General features: G+C 45.6%; 1 long non-coding RNA gene across 1 annotated transcript; it reads right to left on the bottom strand.

Annotated features, from left to right (window-relative positions):
- Positions 1-152: 152 nt before the first annotated feature.
- On the bottom strand, positions 153-8,272 carry LOC148183638 (uncharacterized). Its single transcript, XR_015773459.1, has 3 exons — positions 8,112-8,272; positions 4,806-4,861; positions 153-1,054 (listed from the first exon to the last, which is right to left on the bottom strand). It is a non-coding gene; the product is annotated as an uncharacterized LOC148183638 (long non-coding RNA).

The raw sequence follows: 8,272 nt of genomic DNA on the forward strand, positions 1-8,272 counted from the left end.
CCCCACACGTGACCCGCCCCACACGTGACCGCCAGACACGTGACCGCCAGGCACGTGACCCGCCCCTCGAGTGGCGACCCCCCGGCACGTGACCCCGTTGCCATGGCAGCGCCCCGCTGAGGCCTGACAGTGGGCCCTGGGAAACAGGAACATCAAATAAATATAGAAATTGTAAATGCAAATCTAAGTGTAAGAGTAAATGTAAATGTCAGAGTAAATGTAAGTGTAAGCGCAAATGTAAGTGTAAATGTATGAGTAAATGTAAGTGTAAGTGTAAATGTAATTGTAAATGGAAGTGTAAATGGAAGTATAGAGTAAGTGTAAATGTAAGAGTAAATGTAAGTGTAAGAGTAAATGTAAATGGAAGTGTAAATGGAAGTGTAAATGTATGAGTAAATGTAAGTGTAAGAGTAAATGTAAATGTGTGTTTGCAGGCCAGGCTGCCACCAGCCCACAATAAGCATCCAGGGAAATGTAACAGTTTATAAAATCGCTCCACTGGCCTTGTTTTGAGTGTTAAAGTCATGGGATCATGGAATTGCAGCATGGTTTGGGTTAGAAGGGACCTTTCCCAGCTCCAAACACTGGAAGTTTTCTCTTCTCCAAAGTCATTTCTCTTGAGCTGTTTGCTCCAAAAGGTTCCTTCCATATTAGACAAATCCTTGAAAAAACTACTTTTTTACTGTGAAAAGCTCCAGTCTTCCATCAAATTTAATCTTCTTGCACCAAAAATTACCTGAATCCTGGTGCACATCATCAATTGCTCTCTGATTAAAAGATGCTCTTTTTGAACAAAATTTGCTCTTAATGAGGCAAAACCACTTGTGATAAAAGGATTTATTTCCCTTTCCAAGGTGTAGAAAGCAAAGGGCTGAATTTTACCAGAGATGCTGAACAAGACATTCCAGCTACTCTGTCATGAATTTGCTAAGGAACCGTAAAAGAAAGTCAAAACAACTCCTCAAAACATGAAGGTATCGTGTTGTGAATCAGCTGCAAACCTCTCTTGGACATGAAATGCTTCATTGCACTTGGTACATGTCTTTTCAGAGACCTGCCAAAAGAGAAATGTGTTATTAAATGAATCATGCTCAACTGCTCTGAACTGGTTTAGATTCCTTGAAACCCGAGCATCTCAGTTTACTACAGTGCCTGTGAAAAACATGGTCTTAAGTTACAAGGCTTCGGTGTAAAAGCAGTTGTGCAACAAATTGGAGAGTTTCAGTGACAAACTCAAGGATTTCAGTGACAAACTCTGGTGTTTTTGTAAAAAATCTGAGAGTTACAGTGACAAACTCAAGGGCTTTTGTAAAAAACTTGACGGTTTCAGTGACAAACTCAAGGGGTTTTGTAAGAAACTTGAGGGTTTCTGTATCAAACGTGAGGATTCCAGTGACAAACTCGAGGATTTAGTGACAAACTCAAGGGGGTTTGTAAAGAAACTCGAGGGTTTCTGTGACAAACTCGAGGATTCCAGTAACAAATTCCAAGATTTTATTGCCACTTGAGGGAGCTCAAAGATAATTGACTTTGCAGAGCCACCTGTAGTTTCCTAATTCCAGAGAGACCATTTCTTTCCACAGCTAGAATGGATAACTTTGGAAAGCAAAGCTAAATCGAGCCTGGGGTTGTATTTCTTTTGTCCTGTGTAACATCAGAGTAATTATCAGAGTGTAAGAAATTACAGCCATGTATCCAGAATATTTAACAGGTGAAAAAGACAAGTTTTCCCCTTGCTAATTCCCAATATTTGCCTTTCCCCCCATCACTTCCACCTTCACCTTGGCTGTGACCTTGCTGTGCCTGAGGCTCGTGGCTGTGATGTTCCTGTGGGTTCAGCCAGGGAAGTGTTTATGTCCAAGATAAATACAGTGGATTGCTCTAAAACTCAGGCTTTAGCATGTTTATTACAGATGCTGCCTCCCCATAAACCAGAGCACTTAAAGTGCCACATGATCCCAAATGCTGTGTTTAACAGCAGCAGATGGAGGAAAATCTGTGTACAGGACTTTATAGAGGCCATAAAATCCTTGTGCCTGTGGCCTCCCCTCCTTGCACTGCCCAGATCAATCAGGTGCAGGGAGCACTCAGGACAGTAAATATTCCCAGGAAACCAGGATGAGTTTCAGGGTTCAGCTCCTCAGTGTTACTGCTGGCTTTGGGAAGGTGCTTCAACACTGCAACGAAGAAGGAGCTGTATTTCACGCGGTTAAACTGACTCCACCATCATTTCCCCATTGTCCATCTTCTGAAGGAAAAATCTCATGGTTTCCTCCCAAGGGATGAAGGATCTGTCATACACAGGCACACAAACAGTTTTTAATCACTCCACGTGCTGAGGAATGGGTGATTACAAACCTCTGTCTCACTCAAATGTTATTGGGAGTTTCTGCAGCATCCCAAGACGAGCATGATTTCTTCAAAAGTGATTTCTTCAAAGTGCTGGGAAGAGCCTGAGGAAGCTTTTCTGCCCCATAAATCTCTCTGAGAGCAAAGATCCTGGCCTGAGGAAGCTCCTGTGGCTGGGAAGGATCCTGTGCCAAAGCAAACAGCTCCTGCCTCTGCTGAGTCACACAACCACTGAGTGGGGTGGGTTTGTGGCTCCTTGTTCCACACTGTTAAATGTTGGTCTGCATCCTTCCTGAAATTCACAGCTCTTCCCAAGGCTCCTTCTCCAACAGCCAGCTCAGGTAATGGAGTGAAAAACGCCTCCCAGGAGAGTGTTTTGCACATTAATGATGTGCAGCTCTTCAGCCAAGCCAGGACTTTCAGGAGGACTTTTTGGATGTTCCAGGCCAGGCTGGCCAGGGCCTGGAGCAGCCTGGCCCAGTGGAAGGTGTGGTATGAGATGATTTTAAGGTCCCTTCCCACCCAAACCAGTCTGGGATTCTGGGATTTCAGAGCTTCAGGCTGTGGGGACTAGAATTGAATTTCTAGGTAACACTTGAACCTGGCTCCATGCACAACTTTGTCCCTGTTTTCCTCATGATACACAAATTCCTGGTGGATCTTAACAGTGCTAAGTTTTAAAAATCCCCAGGTGATTTGGTGGAAATACTGAACAACTACAGCTGCCTGAGAGACACTGAAGCAAAGCATTTCCTGGAGAGATCATCTTTGAAAAGATGCATTCTCAAAACATTTAAACTTCATAAAACTCTCCTGTTTCATCCAGTGGGATGGACATGAAGGTTTTCATGACTAACCCTGGAATTTCAGGAGGAAGCTTTGATCCTGAATCAGGTGCTGCAGGTTGGTGCCACCCAGCCTCAGTGCCCTGGGAATGAAGGAAGTTCCCACCCTGAACAAGGGCTCTGCTTCCCTCCTCTGGCTGAAGGCCAAGAGAGCTCATTGTCACCAGGGCTCCTCATCCTCTGGGAACGGGAGTGATGGAAGCCCAGAAATGGATGGGAGAGGGAACTGCTTCCCCCTGGCTCCGTGGCAGGGCTGCAGCATCCCCTTGTACATCCATCCCCCTGTAACCACAGAGATCATCCTGTTCCCAAAGCCAGGGCTGCTCCCAGCACCTGGCATTCCACGGATCCAGCAGCACCTCCTCATTCCAGCCTCCTGCCGTCCCCTCAGCTCTGAGTTCTCTCCCTCTGCTCCTTCATTCCAAAGGCAGATCTCCTGTCAGGCTCCTGCTTTCCCCCCTGCCCGAGGCTGAGCATTTTCTGCACATCCAGCAGTTCCTCCTCAGGCATTTCCTCTGCCCTCCAGGGACTGAACTTTGGAGACTTTCCAAGACCTGGCTAAGGTGGGGTGGATTCTTTTCCTTCTCTCTGCTGCAGCCTTGGAGAACTTTCCAAGCAAACAGCTTGGTTCAGTGGTCCCGTTGTTCCCTGAACTTTAATTCCTTTGCTGGTACACCTGATCCCTCACTTTCAAATTAATTCCTCCCCTCTGTGGAATTCCTTCTCACCAGCTCTCCCAGACCTTGGATCTGAGGAAATTCAATTAAATTCTGTCTTTGTAGTTGACGTGGTTATGTTAAATATTCTCATTGGGTTGAGATCATTTAAAATAAAATCAAAAATGAAAAAATCACAATTATTCCAATAATCCTGAGTCATCTCCACACACCCAGCTCTGTCTCAGAGTATGGGACTTTGCTTCATAACCCAAGAAAGTGATACAATGGGGGAAAAAATTACAAAAAGCTCAAGGAAAGGAGAAAAGGCTGGGAAAGGGGGAGAATAATTATTTCCTTATAGGCAAAGAACTGGAAACAAGCTGGAGAAGGGAGGAAAAACCATTTCACAAACTGATAACTCAAATTAGAGGACAAGAAGTTCTGCCTAAGTATTTGTTAAAGGGCTGGAGAGGGAGATGAAATGCAATTTTCTTTTTTATTTATTTCAAAGAGTGAATGAGTAATTATTTTGCACAGAAAATAAAAATTGTGATCTAACTCTGAAAATATATCGTTTCCTTTAGAAGCACCTTGCTCAACACTTGATTTCCCAGTTTCACTCACAGATTACAATTTTTTGCATTTTTATATCCCTGAGCTCCCCACCTTGTGGTTTCTAAGTGCAAACAATTTCCTCAATATTATTCATGGCCTGAGAGAAGGAAACGAGTGGTTTCACCTTGTTCCCCATAAATGACAAGTGAATAAATACAAGTCCTACAGGTGAGTGTCTGAAATATTCCCCTCACCTTTCCTGGCACCACAGCCAGCTCATCCCCACAAAGGAAATGTGAAGGGAATTTTCCCTGGGCCAGAGTTTCAAGGAAAGGTCATTCCAGATTGGAAAATTTTGGAAAATTTTGTCATTTCTTAGGGGACCTCCAGGACTCACCTTCTTCCCACGAGGCAGGACAAATCCTCAGAGTTGGTCCTGGGCTCCACATGTTCCTTGAAAAGTAGGAAAAGAACAGAATTCTTTGAAAATAACCTTGTTGGAGCAGAAGGAAATGAGTAAAGCAAGCTCTCAGATTGTTTTAGTGGAAATTGTGCTGTGCTTGAAGAACCTTTCCCTCACAACTTGGTTTATTTCTGTATTTACCTCTTCCATTTAGGCAAATCCTGAATTCCACCCACCTCTTACTACCAGCACAAGGAATGGATCCCAGAGATATGGGAAGGCCACATGGGATTTTACCTCTCCCTGCTCCCATTGGGAATAATATTCCCAATGATATTAATATTTAAATGACTGTAATTGCATATATAAACCAATTTCTCCTTGGATGGGGAAGGAAATCCCTCCATGCTGACCTGGCCATGGACATCTCCTGTGCAATCTGATTTGGTTACACTCAGAGGAGCTGAAACCCTTTTGAACCACAACTTCTTTGTCCTTTTAGAATCATCCCAGAATCCCTGAAGCTGGAAAAGACCTCCAGGACCATCAGTCCAGCTGTTAACCCAGCACTACACCACATCCTCAGGATTTTTAAACACTTCCAGGGATGGGGACTCCACCACTCTCTGCATGGTAACCAGAAGATGAAGTGAGATAAGAAGAAATTAAAGAGAAAATAAATAAAGTTTCTTTTTTCTCTTATCTGGAAGGCAAATACAGCTGCCTTTTTTTTTTTTTTCTGGAAATTTGAGCTCCACAGCCACAAAGCATTCATAGAAAATGCAACTCCAAGTTCAAATATCTGACATCTGACAACAAGTGCCAAGGGCAAGGCTCTGGAAAGTGATAGGGAATGGAAAATGGGGAGAGAAAACTGAACTCAGGAAAAGGAACAGATAAAAATCCTGCTTTAGAGAGCCATGCCAAGTAAGAACATCCCATCCTGCAGCTGGAGTGTTTGCTTCCTTGTTCGAGTTTGCTGGCAAACTACAAACTCACACTTCTTATGTTCCACTCCAACAAGAAGTGCTTTGGGACAGGCCTTGGCTCCAGGATCTCCAGCTGAATTCCCTGGATCCAATTTCCACCCAGCCTGCTGGGGAATGGATTCCTCATTCCCTTGGGAATGCACCCCTCGGGCTCTGTCCGAGCCCTGGTAACCACTGGGGCGTTTTGCTTGGCTTCTCTGAGTCTACATCCCCACCAAAAGAGGGGAAACAACTGATGAGGGCTTTTCTAACTCCTTAAAATCTGATTCTTGCAGGGAATTGGAGCCAGCAGATGTGCTGGAGATAAGGGGTGGGACGAGGCACATCTGAGCCCTGCTCTGGTGGTGCTGGGCAGGAGGGATGGCACCACCACCAAAACCCAGATCGCAGCTCTCATAGTCAGGGCTCCCAAATCTGCATCCTCAGCAGTCCAGACCCTTCTTTTCCAAAGTCACTTCACAAAAGTCACGCTGCAAATTGGTCATAATTCATCAGCTTTGTATCATTTTTTTGTCTAGAATTTGTTTAGCATTCCTGCTTCCAGCCTGAGCTGTCCCAACATCATTTCAGCTTCTAGTCCACACATTCCCAGCCCATTTTCCTGCACTTTCTGCTCACCAAGCAAGAAGGAGCTTTTTATAAGCTTCTTACACTGACACCTGAAAGAGCAGTGCTGCTGTCAGCACATTCCCAGCCTTTCTTCCCTGGGAATATTTCCCAGAGCCAGCCTCACACCCTGTGTGCTCCCCTGGAAAAGTGATTTCCCTACAAGGCTGAAGGGCTGGGATTTTCAGGGAGTTCCACCCAGCAGAAAATGCCTGATAGTGGCTGTGGATGGTGTCCAGCAGCTCCTTGTGGCCAAGCAACCTTCCCTAAACAGCAAATGTTTCCAGGAAATGGGAAAGAAACACACATCCCACAGGACTGAGAGGAGGGCCTGGATGAATCACTGCTCCCCACACACATCTCCAAGGAAATGAGGGAAAAGAAATGGGTTCCAAACAGCACAACTGGCTCCCTGGGGGCCTCAGTTGGGGGGTTATCCTACAGCCACAGCATCCCAATCCCCATGGATGCAGCACCTGGCTCAATCCCAGTTTGGGGCTGGAAGAAAAGCACCAACACACAGCTCTGCTGACGCAGCAGCCTGTGGAGGATCTGTCAGAAAACCTTTGTGCTGTTGCAATGCTTTCTTCATTGCTTTGTGCACTCTGCAAACAGATTTGGCAAGCAGGCATTGTTACCCTGGGATCCTCCTCCAGGATTTATTAGGGATGTTTAATACCTGCCACAGCCATCCTGCTTTTCTCAGAGCTGGCACCAAATGCTGGCCCTGAAGTGACAATTTCTTGCTGCTTCTGTTGGCTCAGGATAAGCCACAAAGCCAAGAATGGTTATGAAAGTGCCACTCCTAAGATGTCCCACCCCACTCCCAAAGTGTCCCACTCCCCTCCCAAAGGGTCCCTCTCCCAGGGCTTGGGGATGCTCCTGCTGTTGTTCCCATCACCTCTCAGTTAAGGGATAAGCAAGAAGAAACAGGGATAAGATGTCAAGTTCCTGTTCTGATCGACAGCTGGGAAGGTGCTTTAACCCCCAGACACTGCTGGCTCCATAACCAGGTTATCTTTGGATTGGAATCATGGAATGCTTTGCGATGGAAGGACTTTAAAGCTCATCCAGCCCCACCCCTGCCATGGGCAGGGACACCTTCCACTATGCCAGGCTGATCCAAGCTGGCCTTGGGCACTGCCAGGGATCCAAGAACATCCAGAGCTGCTCTGGGAATTCCATCCCAGCCCCTCCCCACCCTCAGAGGGAGGGATTCCTTCCCAAGATCCCATCTAAGTTTCTCCCACTTTAGTTTAAAGGCATTTCCCCTTGTCCTGGCACTCCAAGGTCCCTCTCCAGCTGTTTCAGGCTCCCTTTAGGTCTTGGAAGGCCCCAATTAAATCTCCCCAGAACTTTATCTTCTCCAGGCTGGACACCCCCAACCCTCAGCCAACAGTCTGAGAAAAGTCTCCTGCAGCCAACTGCAGAAAAATGCAAAAATATCCAACAACTTCTTCAATTCTGCATTTTTAGTTAATTAAACAGATTGATCAGGGAAACCCAAATTGCTTTATCAGCAAGACTGACTTGAACCAGACTCTCCTAAACTCCTGTCCCTTCCTTGCTTTGCAAAGGAAACACAGTAAATGGAAAGATGGAAACACAGCAAAAATAAAAGGAAGAAGAATTAATTTGGTTTGATTTTTGGTACTGATCTTGTACCCCCTCACATTTCTTTTAACACACAAGGTATTTCTGTTACCTTCTCCAGCTCACTGAAACCTTCTCTGATTGCAGTGATGGCACCTCCTGAGCCAGGCTCCTCTTGCTCCGTGTCAGAATTGTTTTCTGTTCCATTCATGATGAGCAATCAGATCATTCCTGCCAAAAAACCTGGGTGAGCTCAGCACAGGTGCTGTGACT

Source organism: Pseudopodoces humilis, chromosome 11 (assembly GCF_049639895.1).
Source record: "Pseudopodoces humilis isolate 2021_Gansu_Grassland_sample_001 chromosome 11, ASM4963989v1, whole genome shotgun sequence".
Taxonomy (NCBI): domain Eukaryota; kingdom Metazoa; phylum Chordata; class Aves; order Passeriformes; family Paridae; genus Pseudopodoces; species Pseudopodoces humilis.